Raw genomic sequence first — 18,303 nt, 5'->3', positions numbered from 1 at the left:
TAGCAATAATATGGTACATTAGTGATAATTGAAAGTCGTGTCATTGATGTAACTCCTTGTCAAGGTTGCCGCGTGCATTCGCGCGTGGGACCAGTGGATAATCAGTTGCCAGCAAAGTGCTTAGAACTTTTCGAATAAACAGTTTAGTGCAGCAATTTCGCCATTTTTACATACATATGCATTTATTTCTATTGTTTTTTGTGTAAATGCGCGCAGCAGTAAAATAAGCACTTACAGTTGGCGTTTTGATTTCCGTCATTCACTATTGAAACCGTTATATTTATTATGTTATCTGTTTTTATATATTCGCACGTACATGCACATATGCACAAATACGTAAAACTGCCACACATACATGTGTAAATGCATAACAAAAGCATATTCCATCATATGCCATGAAATATTGGTATTGAATTGCTAATGGATTCTGTTTTCATATACAAATGTATGTGTGTACGTAGGTGCGCCCCAGTTTCAGGTCATAACTCGTCACCCATGGTCGCATAATATCGCACATCAAATGGCATGAAAACACAGCTGCTAAAAGGTGGACACAATCACAATCGAATCGGTGTTCAGATTTATTATCTCTACTCTAACCGTTATTGGCATATGCGCGGCTGTGACGAACTCTCTGTCCGACTTTGCTGAACTATTCGCTGAAATGTGATTTTATGTCGAAATTTATTGGAATAATTCATAAACATCATATGTAAATGATGATCCGTTTTTGCACTCCCTCATTTACAATAATTTTGCCTTTTTTGCGGCAGAGCAGGTTTTGGCTTTAAATCCAAGGCCATGTAATACATTGATTACTATTGCAGTATTGTTTGAGTGCCTTTTTAAAATCCAATCTTCCTAAAACTCAAAAGAAAAAGATTACTTAATTTTTAAAGTTTTTTAAATAGTTTAGGGCACCATTGCCGGCCGATCTATGGATACTTGGTGGCAAAGAACTGATAAGAAGCATGAACCAGCATGAACTAGCATGAAAGCGTGCCCGACAATTGGAATTTAAGTATGCTCTGCCCAATCCACAAAAAGGGAGAACCCCAAAATCTGCGCCAACTACCGTGGCATAAGCCTCAACATCGCATACAAGGTTCTATCGAGTGCACTGTATGAAAGATTAAAGCCTACCATCAGCAAACGTATGATTGGATCGTATCAGTTGGCATAGATCAACAACTGATCAGATATTCACCATGTTCCAAAAATTGGAAAAGACCTGTGAAAAGAGGATAGACACACAGAAGGGGTGTTAGTCGATTTTAAAGTTGCTTTTGACAGCGCGAAAAGGAGATGTCTCTATGCCGCAATGTCTAAATTTGGTATCCCCGGAAAACTGATACGGGAGTATAAACTGAGCTTGAGTAATACCAAAGCTCGGTCAGGATCGGAAGTACCTCTCCGCGCCGTTCGCTGCCAAACGAGGTTTCAAAAAACGCGACTCCCTAATGTGCGGTTTCTTCTAACTGCGGTTGGAGAAAATAATTCGTGCTGCAGAACTTTATCACGAAGGTACAATCTTCTATAAGAGTGTACAACTGCTGGCGTATGCCGATGACATTGATATCGTTGGCTAGAGAAAGGTTCTGGGGAAGATTTATGGTTCGATGGAAAGATGAGCTGTATGACATAGTTCACAGCCCTCGTATTCGACGCAGTACCCGCTGGGAGAAGCAGAGGAAGAAGAAGATCTCCACTCCGTTCGAAAGGGCAGTTGGAGAAGGACCTGGCTTGGCTTGGAATCTCCAAATGGCGCCACCGAAAAGAAGAAACGACTGGCGCGCTGTTCTCAACTCGGACATAACCGCGTAGGCGGTGTCTACGCCAGTAAAGAAGAAWAAGAAWGTATCATTTAGTGTATGCGATGAACCAAACCAGCATCTCATAGTTTACCAAGACTTCAGTTGCCTTGTATCGAATTTCTAATTAGATGTATAAAGTAGCACGTCGTCTGCTTCAGCAGAGCTAAGTGTAAACTTCACTTTTCAATAACTCCGACGAGAATGCTTTATGAGCCCTCCGAAGGCGATGGTCTTTAAGCATTAAATGTGTAAAGTAGACGACGCTGAGAGCGTAAATTGCTGCAACCAAATTCTATTGTAGTTGTGAAGTACCTATCAAAATATTTACCATTCCCAAGCCGCACCCGCGTCGCCGCATGCTCATTACAATTGGGAGGACCGCAAAAAGTGTCAGTTGGCAATGAAGAGTAGTTTATGTTGGCAGCTGCACTGTCCGCGACACAAATGCTTTTCACTGCTGTTGTTGTCATAGCTAACCACAGAAGGATAGCCGGAYCGTCAGCCGCAAAAGTCACAAAGTTGCAATTTTCAAGGAAGCCAGGGGTGGACTGTGTAAGCGGCCACAAACCGGGCGCTCAACCAACACCCCCCGCTCTGGGATGTGCTTGTTTTTGCAGTTTACTATCGCCTTCTTGTGGAAATTGTGCTTTTAATGGTATTTGTTATTGCTCGTTCGTTTTTTTTTTCTGCTTTGGTTTTTCGGTTTATAGTATTTCTGCAAACCACTGCTTAAGAAGATATGCAGTGAAGCGAGGCGTTGTCTTGGCCCCGCAGGCAGCACGAGCATTGCGGAGCGCTGCACAGAGGAGGAGAGCCTTAATGTGCGATAATTTTATGATTTAAGTGTTTAATTAAGTATATTGTGACTTGCAAGTTGTAAGTTGCCACTGCGTCTTGCAGTCTGTCAATAGGCAAATAGTGTTTAAAGTAGAAGGAGCAATGGTCCTGCAAAGACTCGATGAACCAAGGGAGGCAATGGGAATTGCGCTGACTGTACTAAATCAAGAATTTGCATAAAGCGGAGAATAGTTTCCCACACCAGATTGTACACTCCATTTGTTGTGTATGTGTGTGTGTGTGTGTGAAAACAGCACATAAAAAAATCAGACGAACAGTGAAACGACCACTTCCGATTTCGGTTCCTTTCAGCATATTAATGAGAATATGACGTATAACTTTACAGACATGGTTGATATTTGTATCCGAGCTGGTACTTAAGTGGTAATAATGTTTAGGAACTAAATGCTATGCGCCACTTGTTAGTTTGCTGTCCTTCGAGAGTCGGAGACTTAATAGGAAAACCCGCCGCGAGACTCTCCAACTCTTTCATAAACATTCTTTACTACTTTTAAATGATTGCTGAACAAAATAGGTGGCAATCACATTCGCAGTTGCCCTCGAATCTTACAATAAAAGCTTAATTTTAGTTATGTTCGTGGTTTTTAAGAGAACATTTAAAAATAATTTTCGAGTCATTTCATTGGGCGGTCGGGGTATATAAACTTTATTATTCTGGGGTGCCATGTGCACTCTCGAGTACAATGTAGCTGCCGCAACTTTATGTAAGTGGGAAGCTGACAAGGGGAGCTAACAACTGAAAATCTATATTCCAGCCGTTCGATATCAAACATGGTTTCAGTTATGGCGACTTCCTATCGTCCGACTTCTTCAATCTACTCCTGGAGAAAATAATTCAAGCAGCAGAACTTAATCGAGCAGGTACAATYTTCTATCTGCCGTTAGTTCCGCTTTATCTAGACTGGATAAGGCAACGAAGCAAATGGGCCTGGTGGTGAACGAGGGCAAAATGAAATATCTTCTGTCACCAAACAAATAGTCGTGGGGCTCGCGACTTGGCTCCCATGTTACTATTGACAGTCATAACTTCGAAGTCGTAGACAATATCGTACAACTTGGAACCAACATCAACACGTTAGCATCGAAATCGCAGAATCAACGCAGAATAACTTTTGCCAACAGATGTTACTTCAGACTGAATAGGTAATTGAGAAGTAGGGTTCTCTCTTGACAAACAAATACCAAATTATACAGTCACTCATCCTTACTGTCCTGCTATATGGTGCAGAGACAAGGACGATGACAACATCTGATGAGTCGGCGTTACGAGTTTTCGAGACAAAGGTTCTGCGGAAGATTTATGGTACTTTGCGCATTGGTAGCGGCAAATCTCGCAATCGATAGAACGGTGGGCTGTATGGTATATGCGACGACTTTGACATAGCTCAGCGAATTAAGAGACAGTGGCTCCGCTGACTAGGTCATGTCGTCCGAAAGCATTCCAGCTCTGAGAATATTCGCCGGGGAAAGCAGAAGAAAAGGAAGATCTCCACTCGGTTSGAAAGACCAGGTGAATAAGCACCTGGCTACACTAGGAATCACCAATTGACTATAACCGCAAATAAAGAAGAAGAAGAATTTTAATTACTCATTCGTTCTAATGTGCATCATTTTTATTGTTTTCGGTTGGTACCACGTTGGCAGTGGTGGAAATGCGAACGATGTGTTCGAGTATCTATCTGAAGTGGCTGATTAAGATCAATAATGTGCATAAGTCTTTTGTATATGCGGTCTTCAAGATTAGTGTGCAGGTTTGACCATTTGTTGTAGTTGATGACATTGCTGGGCACAACATTAAATGCATTTCCGTTTTAGCAGAGCTTAGAGACGAGTTCGGCACATGGCAATTTAGTAATTACAAAAGTTTATCCATTGCAAGCACTTTTGCACTGCTTAATGCCTCGTTAATGCTTCATTGCCTCTTTAGTATTTATATTAAGCTTCAACTTCAAATCGAACTGTTTGGCTTTCCCAGTCCCAGTCCCAGTCCCGCCAACCGCCACGCGTTTGCTTGAACTTTTCTATTTTTTCTGTGCTACTTTTTGCGTGATTTTTAATCAGGCAAAGTTTGCTTTTACGTCCAGAGTATTTTGCCCCGTACACTCTGCTCACTTAATTCCAGAGTTAATTCCTTTGACCTGCCAGTTTGGCCAACAATTGTTTTGCTTTAACAAAATAAGTTTCGCGTTTTCTCCCCAAAAAGTCCGTTTTATCTGTCTAATGTTTTACAACTTTTCGCTTACAATTCTATAAATTCAGTTTGCTACTGGAAAGCTATAACTAAGTTATTTTTACTACATATATATTTGTTTTTGTTTTTGTACAGTTTCTCAATGTTGTTTTATATTGTACATGTTCCTGTTTTTTTTTTTTTTTTGTTAGCTACAAAACTGATCTCTAATCGGAGTGGAATCTGTGTGCATCTCTGTCAGGCTTTCATGTTTCCTCGGATTCTTCAATCTGAACGAGACTGTACGTATGTTTAAATTGTGCCAAAAGCGTACATGCAATAGCAGCATAACTTCTGTATTGCGGCAACAATTTTCACAAAACAATTGAGCGATCGAAACATACGCACATTGGCGCTTACATAAGCACAGAAGTATGCCAGTACGTTTATTTCCACTACAACTTTTGTATGTTATTGTTATTGTTTACAAAAGATTAGCACTGACCAATGGGGGCAAAGAAACCGAAAAAGCGTTGGGAAACTTTCGAAAGTGCAGAGGCACTCGTCCATATTGGCTACTTGCGGTCAACCGACAATTCAACTCAACTCAACTCAAGTCAGCTCACTGCTGAACAACCAACTTTCAACTCACTCAATTCCAATCAAATTGAATCAGTTACATGAATTAGATGTGGCACGAGCAAAGACGGATTGAAACAGCTATGAACCAGTTCATATGAATATGCTGCATGGTGGGAGGCAATTTCTTTGCAATTCACATAAAGGGGTTTCGGTTAAGGCTTCATTGAATTAAATATTATACTGTTTTTATTTATTGTTTAAAACAATTGGTGACGCTGCTAAAGTAGGTAGTTCTGTCTTATTTGGGAGCACCTCTTAACGATATAAATAAGTAAGATTGAGGCCAAAGTAATTCGGTTAGCATTATATTTCGGGCGCTTCGCTGAACTTATGGTCAACATAATCGGCCTACTGAGGGTACTATTCGTAACACCATCACCCTTCTTGAGACCCATAATTAATTATTGGATACGTATGGGACGACTTGAAAGTTTCCAAAAAAAAAAAAAAACCGACGTTTTCAAGCCGAATTTGTTTCGCGATATGCGATATGGGCCTAATTCTGGCTCAATGGGAAAGTAAACGAGCAAAATTGTCGCTTTTGGGAAAAAGAACAACCTAAAGAGATTCCAACGCTGCCATCAATCCAGAAAAAACCACGGTTTATTGTATATACATATATTGTTATTTTTTTTTTTTYMAAAWKRWWMSGKYMRRAMSRAAMCSKTYMWYSSSRMYMATKRTCTCGCCATGATAACCGACTAATTGATGCCTAAAATTTTAGCTAGTGATCTCATCGACATTTGGTTTGAAAAGACGGCGCCACTTCCCACACATCACATTAATCAACAGATTTGTTGAGCGAACACGCTACGATTCAGGCCTTGGAGCAAAACATTACACTTGTCATTCGCTAGTTACCTGCCAAAATGCTCAGACGAGTCATCGAAAGTTGGATTCCATCGAATCCTAGCCGCGACCAACAATTGAAAGAAATAATCTTCTAAAAATAAATGCCAAAGTGTGTTCTTTCGAATGATAATACAATTTTTTAAAAATAAATTTGAAGTTTCTGTGATTTTTTCTAGGGAACTAGCGAACCTCGAACTGCATCACCATTTACATATTGAAAATATTTTATATTATATGCGATAACATATTTGGAATTTATATTCTAACTATTCATGTCTCACCACTAAATATTTCTATAAACTAGTTAAACAATGACTGTCTGGTTAATCGCTTTAACAGGGCAAATAAGCATCTGAATTCTAAACTCTGCCGATGCAGCGAAATCCAATGGCCCAACTTCGCTGCAAACGCTAGTCAGTACACTGGGCATGTGTACCTCTGGCTCGATTTATGGCACAGTTGCAAATTGATTCTTTGTCGTTATCTTGTGGCACTGAGATATCACTGCTCCATCACCATTACCATCATCATCATCAATCTCTGCCACAACTATTGTTTCTATATGTTATTTGCAAACTTGTGGCCACAAAGTGCAATTTGATAGACAATATAGACAATCTAGAGGAGAGAGCGTGTATGCGACTTCGACGAAGATCTCTGCATTTCAAATACAACATTGAGTGACTTTACGGAATTTATATTATGAGACAAAAGAAAATTGATATTTTTGCAAAGGCGATGCGACTGATTTTATGAGTTTGCGAAGTGTGTGCGCATTGTTTCCTTGCTTTGCAGCTTTGGAGTGGGCTGTAACGGGTATGTAGCAGTATGTATTGCCTCGCTGTTGCACTGCTTGCAACGGCCAGCAAGTGAATTTGTATTGTGTTTGTGTATGTAGCGTTGTGGCATCACTCAAACCCGCTGAACAATAAAATGAAATCAATACGATTGATTGCGATTTTTCGAATAGAACTTTGTGTGATKTGGTATGTACATATGTATGTACGTGAATAAGTCACAGAAGTGTTGCTTTGTGTCACTAAATTTTATTGAATCTTATTTCCAATTTATTTCTCGAGAGTTTTGTATGCTCGTTTAATGTTTCATATTTATTTATATTTAATTTCTTTGCTTTTGTTTTGATTTGATTTTATTGAGAGGCGAATATTGCGGAGTGGAAAATATTGATATGCACACTTTTTTGTACGGCCATTAAATTGTTTTGAAAATATAGCGGTGATATTTCTCAAAGTGCTCAAGTTACAGTGCATGTGGTTGTGTGGTCCTATGAAATAGTAAGGCAAGTATGAGTTCGGGTGCGTGCCGAACAGTAGAGACGTATTAAAATCGTGTGTATTAAAGTTGTGTGGCATAGTTCGAGAGGTCTACAAAGCGAGATTTTCCTTATCTCTGGCTTTGCGGAGAGACAATTGCCCACTGCTGTCATTCCAAAAGTCACCAAATCACAAAAATTATGCTCGGTGCAACATTGGTACCCCAGTATCAAATGTTAATATGGTTGTGAATACATCTGTCTATAACGCAGCCGGGAACGTGATGATATAGCACAAATGCGCGCTCACGCATGCAATAACCAAACAATTGACAATACAATACACCCATACAAAGGCACACACACACACACACACACGCATTTACAGCTGCAGACTCATCGCTATAAATGCAAAAATTGATGCATTATTGGCTACAAGTATGCACAAAAATATTCAATTGACGCATGAAATGGCACGGCTCTATGGAAGCGCGCACACACACAGAGCATGTGCATATGGTCTTTGTGTGGAGTCTCTCAGCCATGAGCACAGTGAAGCCAGCCAGCGCCAGCCAGCGCCAGCCAGCGTCGAACAACAGCTGATACACACCGACACCGAAAATCAAAAAACACTGTGAATAGTTCGCAATGGCTGGTTTGGCACTGAATGGCGTGTACGCAATCAGCCTTCCGTCTGGCAGCACTGCGAATGCTTGATGGTAGAAATGGAAATGGAAATAAATTCAATGGTCAATTTATTTGCAGTTTCGTTTTTCACATTGTCAAGTTGGCCTTGCGTAGCATGTCACTTACAAACCATTTATTTTTCCCTTCCGTTCCCTTACTCGCGCGGCGCTTTCGTCTCGCCCGCTTTCCCGGTTTCTTGCACATTTGTTTGGTTCGGTCGGTGTGGTGCGGTTTGGTTTCTGTTTTGTTGCGGTAAATGTCGTTATTCATGTTTTGCTAGCATCTTTTTTGTCAGCTCTTCGCTGTTAATATGTATGTATGGCTCTGTGGATATTATGTTTTTCACTTATTTTATTTATTTGAGGCATTGAGTATTGTCTTCCGCTGAGTGCATGATTTGTAAAGCAAATTGCTCGTGCTCTGGCCCTTGTACAATGAGGTAAGTAATGGTAATACATACATATCTACATATTGTTGCGTGATTGCTTTGGCTCCTATCATATTTCAATTTGCTGCTGCATAGAGTGCCATGAATAAATTTATTGATACTCTTGTAGAAGTTGATGTAAATTTTTGTGGCAAAAACGCTTCCATTGCCACAGCAGACGTTCATTATTTTATTTCAATTGGTTTTATAACGATATTTCCCAACTCAACTACTTGATTGATTTTAGGTGCGTCAAAATTAAATTGCTCTGCTCTGCCCCATTGCCAAGAAGCACTCTTCGCAAAAATTCGTATTTAATCTTCTGTGGGCGGCTTAAGAAAGTGGCAGACTCTAATTGATTGTTGGTATCATTTCGGTAGCTGCTTACCTGCTGAGAGGAGTTGCGTGGTACTAAAAATGTTAAAAAGACTAATTGACTAATGAAATGCCTGGAGAGCTTTCGAACTGATGAGTGTTTAATTATAACTTCCATTTAATAACATGGTTATAGGAATTATGAAAACAGAGCTGAAGGAGAGAAACACTGAGCTTCTTTACGGATGGTTCAAAGCTTGGGAGGAAGTTTGGTGGAGGGGTTTACGGTCGGTAGTTCTCTATCAAGCCCAGTTTCGACTCCCTGACTATAGAAGGAGTGCACTCATGAACTCATTAACAATGCGTTCTGGGTTACTCAGGGAATGTCTAACCTCCTTATCAATTCGCGTTAAGACTGGTATGGGAGCCAGGCATAGCGGAGTCGCCGGAAGGAAAGACACCCTAAAACCTAAATAGGTGTGTTTCGCGGGAGCCTGGTCAGTGCTGTGCCACCAACGGTACATGCGCTATCGCAAAATCCTTTTGGCTCATGATCGATCCCAAGAGATCTATTGATCCAGTGATCTCTTTTCCCTCAGTAAGGCTAGCCTTGTTTTGTTGTGAGTGTTTTAACAGGACATTGCCTTATCGGCGTCTTTGCTGTAAGGTTGAGCAYCTTACCAGACGTCATCCACAGAGGCTGTAAGGAAGAGGTCGAGTTGGAAACATCTCAACATTTCCTTCTTGGCTGTCTCGAGTTGTTGAAATGTCAAAGATTAAACACTTGAGAGCGCATCTCTTCAGACATCCCATCGAACTAGCGGGAGTTCAAATTAATCAGATGTTGAAATTTGTATTGGCTTGTGCTTTGCGAATTTACAAGATCGAACACAGGAGTTCTTCTTTTCAAAGCTTCACAAAGGACTACATATAGCAGCTGAAGTGCGATCTCTCTAAATCATCCAACCCAACCTAACTTAACATAATAATAGAGCAGGACGCCGGCCTTTCTCAGTATCATGTCGGTTGTTTATTTTTGAGCCATAAATAGCCTTCACCTAGCTGGGGGAGGCTCTAGTGCTGTGGAACCCTGCTACACACAAAAGATAATACCGACGTCGCAAATATGGTAAATTTTATGTCAGTCCTGAATAACACTGTTTGGACTGCTTTTACTATTAATATAGGACAACTTGTGATTACTTTATAACAATTTACGACAATTATGCGTATGTCGGGAAATAAAGAAAAGTTTCCGAATATGCAGTGTATTGACTTACCCATCAGCGCCGAAAGCCTTCAGCTCACGATCCAATGTTTCCTTGACATTTTGCTGCGAATAAAGTCCCATGGGGGAGTTGAATTGTTTATGAACCAATTTACGTTGAACGGTGGCCATCGCGTATGGATTCGGGTTTTTTATATTTTCTTTATTGTTTTAGAGTTATTAGACTTTTTTTACTAACAAGTTTGTGAACTCTTCACTGTTTTCTGCTCAGGATCTATTAATTTGACCGGTTGCGTCGAAAGAAAAAACGGTTTTAGTTAAGTGAATAAATAAGTATTAGTGGGGTTATTAGGTAGGCTGGGGTTTTTATGTAGATTCTTGTATATCGAGGAAGTAAAGAGTTAAAGAGAGTTAAAGAGAATCAAAGAGTTAAATCGATGCAATCACCGCTTTTCGAACCAAATAAAAACGGTGGAAAGGTTATTTTTGTTTTGTGGAAAATAGTTTTTCCAATTAGCAGAAATATGTCACTAATAGGTGGTGATAACGGTACAATTAGTTGTGAATATGTTTAAAAATGTGTTAGAATTTATGGAAAAAAGTTGATTAAAGCTGAAAACTTTGTATCGAATTTAGTGAAATTGTTTCTGAATTTTTGTTTGTATTTTGGTGAATTGTATTTTTTTATTTTGTTTTTCAAATAAGCGAGTGCATTTCGGTATCTCCCGTTGTAGGTGTTTTTGAATCTCTGTGTGCTTTCTATAAAATTATACAATTGTTCTCTCTGTGTTTGTTGTTGTGTTGTTTTCACAAATATTTTTCACTACTTKTGTGTATGTACTGGCTATTTGGCTTTGTATTTCGTTGTTGTTTCGAAGATCGTCGGGTGATTCGCTCTGAAAGGATAAAAATAGAATATTGTATTTATTAAATTGGTTGAGACACGTTCAATCATTCAAACACAACAACAATTTTCCATTATATACATATGTGTTATAGATGAAGTGTGTGAGAAGCTTTTTGTTCTTTTATCCACAGATAACGACGACATTTGCAGAATAAGAAAAATATTTACAAAAATTGAGTATAACGTTTAATTAATGATGGTAATAAAATTAAATGAAATAATTAAGTGAACTGGTCCATTTGTATTTACGGACGGATAAAGCACGTTTATTGCGCTGAAAATGAGGTTACTATTTCCAACACTTTCAGCAGTCGGAAAACCTTCCTTGTAAGAGGCCGTTGTCAAGCGTCGAACAAAGAAATCATTCACTAACTAARGATTTGCTTAAGAGGCTACATGAAAGGCTTCCTCCGATAAAAACAGCCKTTTCCAACATTTTGTCTCATATAAAAAAATAAATATATTATTAGAGTTTTTTTTGTTACAAACACAAACTATTAACAAAGAAGTTTTGAAATTTTTGAAAAAAACAAAAAAAAAAAAATTTAAACTCGGCCATTGTGACGACGTTTCCGGTAGCCCCTAGGAAAAAATATGCGCCCGCAGGCAGGATAACTCCTGACAGGGCAATCTCTAGTGAAAAATACGTGTTCTAGTTAAAGTCTTAACTTAAAACTTGGACAAAGGAAAAAAAAACTAAAAATTGAATGTTCCACAGACATTAAAAAAAAAGAAGAAGTAAATTTCAGTGAAAATTTCACGATATTTTTTTTTCTAATATTGTAATCGAATAAATAAAATCCTTCATGCAAGCCTTTAAGGATTGTATCTCAAAACTCTGAGTAAAATTTCATGCAGATCGGTTAAGTAGTTATCGCCAAATCTGGCCAACCGACTTCAAAAAGACAGCTTCGAGAAAAACACGTTCAAAAACGGCGCTCTTAGCCTTAGCTTGGAGCGCACAAGTTYTCAAGGTTATATCGCCGAAACTTCTATTACTCAGATCAACTTGAAAGTTTAAAACAATAATTTAGTCAAATAATGGAAAATTCGAGTTTTTGAAACGCGTTAAATTAAGCGCCTGCTCCAAAGAATTAACTTTATTTTCCTCTCTTGTCACACGGAAATTTCGCTAAGTAGTGGAAACCCATTTTTTTTTGGTCAAAAAGGGCAATKTATACCATTTTCCATTCGAATAGTCTCCGCTCTCGCGCTTTCGGCGTTTTTGTATGTCAAGTCGCTCATTGTTGCTGCGCTGAATTGATACTTATTTTGATGAAAATTCAATTAAAATTATCGCACTGCCAATTAAATTAATCCACCTGCCAATATTGAGGCCCGCACAACAACACACACACACGCCTGCGTRTATAGTTACAGCCATGACACACGCGTGACGTGCTGATGCAATAAATATGCCAAGTTGTCAGTTGACGCTGCGCTCGGTGGCCGCCGGCTACTACAGGTGGTCCCTTTGAATTGCGTTGCACATTGTGTCGCATTCAAAAGTCCGTCGAATTGTTATTGCTGCGTAGGCCTCTCGTTTTGCCTTCATATATAGCCCACATGTGTATGCTGTGTGTGTTTGTATGACAGAGTCATGAACACAGCAATGCACACATGATGGCATACGCAAGCGCCGAACAAAAGCGGGTGGAGGCATGCATATCGCTTTTTACATTCCCAATTTATGGCGCGATTTTCATTAAATTGTTTTATAGAAAAATAATTGTTGGCCTGCGCAGCGTCATATTTTGTTGAGTTCATGCTTTATGAATGCACAATGAGTTATTGCGATCGCTTCAGCGATCATAAAAATAAACACATTCGAACACACCAACGCAGCTTGAATGCTTTATTGTGCAAACAAATCCTGATCGCACTGCGTTCTCATCGCTATCCTCAGTTATTTATATACACGCTTTGAGTTCAGTGYACTCAAAAGAAGTGCGTAACTTAGAAAAGGAACGTGAGCATGTTGGAAGTAAAGAAATCCTTAACACTTCTACCCAAAATAAATGAAAATGCGCCAGTGGAGTTTACGAGTACATCGTTCGCACGAGTACGCAACGAACGACCTGCTTACAGACCGCACACGCACACACGTCTGCCACACATGTATTAGAGCTGCTTTGTCCATTGCTGCCACCCATTCGCGGCGTGCCGGCTTTGTTCGTACACAGCTCGCAAGCGTATTTGCACACACATATACACACGCTGGCGCGCATTGGTTGCTTGCCACAACTGTGCGGTTGTCGCTTGTTGCACGAAAAGCTTGGCCCAAGGTATACACGACACAGCCAACGCGTGACCCGACAACGTGACAACTCATTTGCTTTGTAACATCCGCGAGGATCAACCTACCTAAACCAGCAACAAGAACAACATGCGCTGTGATGTAAGCACAACATCATCATCACAATTACAATTATCACCATTTCAGCTTGCATCATGGCCCTTATCATAAGTTTACTGCTCATCAACGCAGCCTCTGCGCCACGTAAGGGAAGGCAGCAGAGGTTGGCTGGTTGCGTAAGCTGTTGTTTCTACTACTAGATGCTCAGATTCACACACAGACACACAYACTTACTACTAAACTACCATACTTGCTTGTACATACATATGTAGGAGCTGTCATGTCACGTGTRTGCGGCGCAACGCCCAGCAGCTCCGCCATAGCACTTATTTACGAAGCTCACTCTGGATTTTGAGATGTGTGAAGCTACTTTGTTTTTTCCTGTCTACTTGTTCTCTTTTATTTCTATTTAACTCTTCTTTTTATATCCACAATCTGCTCCATCTTCGCCTTGTGCCGTGTCACAGTTAATTGCCTTCGGTGTTTCCATGTCGGAGTCGGAGTCTCTCCGTTGCCGCTGCGATTCGCTRGGTGCCATACGCTGCAGTGGGCAACCATCAACCGTCAGCTCTCCCTCTCTCGTCGGGCGGATATGTGTAGCTGCCATCCGAGCAGTCTGGCATTTTGTTTGGCAGCCGGCGGCCGKAGTTTACACAACTGCATAGAACTTCCGTGTATTGTTTGCTGCGCCATTATGTGTTGGCGAATTGCATTTGCATAAATTTAAACACATATTGGCTGCGTATGCATGAAAACATTTCACATTTATGAGCAGCTACACCGCGGCAAATGGCAGCACTTTCCCAGTTTTTATCTCGGAACAAAGGGTTAAAATACTATTCCAACAAGTTTAGCGTTCCYACCTTATGACATGCCTCGTGTGCTCCAAATCAGAGGCATTCGCTCAACTCATTGTGAAGAACTTGGCGGTGTACCATCCTAATATTAAAATATATACTTTTCTTTTTCTTCCTCTGTTTCTGCGGCGTAAGTATTTAAACTGTCTCTAAGGTTCTTATAGAATTGGTGGCACTTTGCCTGCGACAACCTTAACCTTCTGGGTGAAACCTGTGTGCACCTCGCTCACTCAAGAGTTGTCAATCACACTTCAGCAGACGTGGAATATTCGAAACGCAAATGGCCCTCACAACTCTTTTTTTCTCGGTGCAATATTAAGTCCATGTGTGTGTGTGCCATAGTTTTTCTGCAGAAATTTCGCTTGTCAGTCGGAAGCTATGCGGATCATACTCGTGTGTGTGTAGTTGTTTTCTTTTATGATTGTTTGTTTGCGCTTTTATTAGCAAAAATAAGTAATAACAAGCCATAAGTTTCGAAAGTTTTACAATGTTATCTTCATCGTTAAGTTTTGTTATCTCTTTCTTAACTTTACAAATTCCCATATCAAATATGTCCGTCCACGTGCATATGTTAATGTATCCATTTAAGTCTGTGTGTGAGTGCACACRTACACATTTACATAAGCATGGATGTCTTCCAAGTTCCGTATTTATGTCTGTGCGCAATTTGAAGCCATAACTTACGGGGTTCTCCTTCTAAAAGGGTTTTCAATAGGATACTGTAAAAGTAGACCGACATTTCTCTTCAGTAGGGTATGTCATTTCATCATGGTACGATATACGATCCAACAGCGAATTGAAATTATTAAAATTTACTGCTGAAATTCGGAGTCAGTAGCCTCAACTTTTAATTTGTCGTCGTCATAATAGTGGAAAAATTTGAATCCATAGGCAAAAGAACGGAAGCCACTTGACAACCAAAACCGTCGTATGCTTGTGAATTTGAATTCGTCAATAAGCAAAATATGCGTTAATGGACAGGCGGCCACCCACACGTATTCCATTAGCCACCATTGCTTTCCGGAAAAATTAYGGTTTGGTGCGGTTTATGGGCCGGTGGCGTCATTGGGCCGTACTTCYTTCATGATGATCAAGACCGGCACGTTATTGTGGATGAGAATCGCCATCGCTCAATGATAACCGAMTATTTTTGGACAGAATTGAATGATTTGGWCTTGGACTAGATGTGGTTTCAGCAGGAGGGCACCGCACGCCACACAACGGATGTCRCAATCGATTTATTGAAAACCAAGTTTGTTGATTGTGTTATCTTACGAAATGGCGCAGTCAATTGGCTGCCTCGGTCGTGCGATTTGACGCCGTTAGACTGTTTCCTGTGGGGCTACGTCAAGTCTATGGTCTGTGCAAATATCGAAACTGAAATCCCACCCAGCAGTATCCCTGAAGTCCCGAACCCAGCAGTATCGGCCGATTTCTGCTTGAAAACCGTCGAAAATCGGGTTCAGGACTTGTGTTCACCTGCGTGTAGTAACATTGGCTTTTGAACTCAACTTGGCACCGATAATTTAATTTAATTACTTCGGTGTCAAATCTATACTAAGTAATGCCCGTTAAAGYCACACTGTGTGCTAATCAATTGACCGAGTTTTGTGTAAAAAAAAATCAGCGAAAAGAGAGGTGAGCTTTTGCTGTGATTTGATATCGAAAAATATTGAATGCGCTTCGGCGCCTTTGGACTAGGTAAGTGCATTACGAATTTACGAATTTGATGAATGCATTTGTCCTGAATAGTCTGCCTAATTACACGCTTTCACATTCGGTAACTCAATTAAGTAGAAAGCAGAGCCGAGCTGAGAGCGACTCATTGCGAAACGTTGGCTTTTTTGCACTTCACACTCAATTGGATGTCAGGATGTCAGGTAGGCAACGAGTATCCTCGGGCGCAGAGCCCACAAACACGCAGTCTTCTGAGCACAGTTATACACGTATAGTGAACATGTCAGGCACGTGGAGAGCTAACTGTCTAAATGCCATGCAAAAGCGAGCATTCAGTTGGAACATTGGAGTTTCCAGTTGCATAATTGCCGCTCGTATTTCTTTACTACCAATGCAGCGCTGCTTTTGGCTGTGCGCATGTGTGTGTGTGTGTGTGGCACTATGCGCCCTGTTTGCTGTGTATTTTAATGTAATCTGAGCATCTGTTTGTAATTAGAGAGAAAGAATAAACAAAATTAGTAGTGCATACGTGTGAATATTAGCCGTTTGGCTTTGCTGGCGTTTGCCTGGCATTTGGTACGCTTCTCAGTGCTCAGTTGCGAGTTAATTAGTGCATAGTAGTGGAAAAGCTTGTGAAAAAGAGGTGAAGGTGAAGTGCTGACAGCATTAGAAATTCCAGGCCAATCATGTGCGCCTTTCATTTGCTTCGTTGACATTTCTGCAGTCATTTCTCTCAGCGATTCGGCATACACACACAGTCACGACGGCATCTGAGGCATGCTGGAGAGCATGCAAACTAGTGTTGTTATATAGCTGTGTACATATATATTTGGCTTGAACTGCATTGAGGAAAGCGCGACTTTTTAAGTGATGCCAAAATTTAGAGCCAGCTAAAAATTAAAACTCAGGTGCAGCCGCCCTTGGAATATAAAGTAAGCAATACCTTTCTTGCAACGCCCACAAAGTTGCGAAAGTTCAATTGTTAAACAAATATATAAAATTGTAATATGTTTGTTTTTGTTTCTGCTTGCTTTTGTTGTTTCACTGCGGCTGTATGACAAATGGTCAATTCGGGCCAAATTGTGTTTCACATTATTAAAATACATGCACACTCAGTTGTAATATATAAGAAAATCATTTGGAAATAAAATAATTGTTATTGTAATTCTAAGGTACTGTCACGTAATTAAATAATGGTATAATTAAATTTAAGGTCGAGAGAAGTTTTCTATATTTGCCTTTGAGATTTCATATCTATTATTGCTATTATTGCTAGAAAAAGTTTATATTATATTGTAAAACAGAGTAAATTTCCTTTTCTGTTATGTTAAGAATTTAGCCAGAATAGCTTTTTGCTAATAATTATATATAAATAATAATAATAGATATGTAAATATTGGAATCATGCGCCGCCTTTCTAGAAAGTCTGTATCTATAATATGTATGCACACTTTTGTATTTTTAGCTGTATCGAGTGTTCGCCTCGAATTCATTATTGGCCACTTAATTGCCTTAGTCATTAGCCTTGAACACACACGCACACATGCACAAGCACACGCACACCTGCACACAAAGCGCTGGCGTTTCGGTTAACAAACACACACACGCACAACTCACAWTCAGTGAGGAAGAATTTCACAAATCCACTTCACTTCACTTCATTGGAAAATAAATTATTGAATAATCACTTTTCCAAAACACTTTGCAGCTAATTGCATATTAAAATATTTTCTGATAAGTACTATTATCATAAAAATCCCACACAAAAGTGGAGTCTTCAAAAGAACTAAGAGGGTGCACACCTTGACTATGAATTCACTACTGTCACACTTAAAAATTATTTTCAAACTGACATTTCGCCCATTTCCATGTTATCTCAAAGCGAAGAAAAATGTCAAATGGACCAGTGCCACACATGTACATATGTATGTATGTGTGAAAATGAGCATAATGTGGAAATGACTAAAAGCGCACAAGTCGTTTTAATCACTTTGCGCAAGAAGGCTCGAAAAAATGCTGCCCAGAGTGCAGAACGAAGAAAGATTGAAAGATTATTCTCAAATAGCTAAGGGGTTATATACAGCTAGAAGACTGAAAAAGAAAAAAACGAATTTTCCAAAAATTTTTCAGGGAAAACTTTCGAATTTATTGGTCCAAAATTTTTTACACATAAACCGTATTTTAAGAAATAATAAAAAAGGGTAAGCATAATAAAACTTTTTGACAAAACGTCGGTTTCT

The 18,303-nt window shown here is 39.8% G+C and overlaps 1 long non-coding RNA gene across 1 annotated transcript; it reads right to left on the bottom strand.

Annotated features, from left to right (window-relative positions):
* Window positions 1-10,317: 10,317 nt before the first annotated feature.
* LOC108971725 lies at window positions 10,318-17,923 on the bottom strand. The gene is made up of 3 exons (XR_001993575.1): window positions 17,866-17,923; window positions 11,094-11,162; window positions 10,318-10,540 (listed from the first exon to the last, which is right to left on the bottom strand). It is a non-coding gene; the product is annotated as an uncharacterized LOC108971725 (long non-coding RNA).
* Window positions 17,924-18,303: the final 380 nt, after the last annotated feature.

The sequence above is a fragment of the Bactrocera latifrons genome, unplaced genomic scaffold (assembly GCF_001853355.1).
Source record: "Bactrocera latifrons isolate USDA-ARS-PBARC rearing strain unplaced genomic scaffold, ASM185335v1 scaffold_357, whole genome shotgun sequence".
NCBI lineage: Eukaryota > Metazoa > Arthropoda > Insecta > Diptera > Tephritidae > Bactrocera > Bactrocera latifrons.
This window is presented reverse-complemented; position numbering and strand designations above follow the sequence as displayed.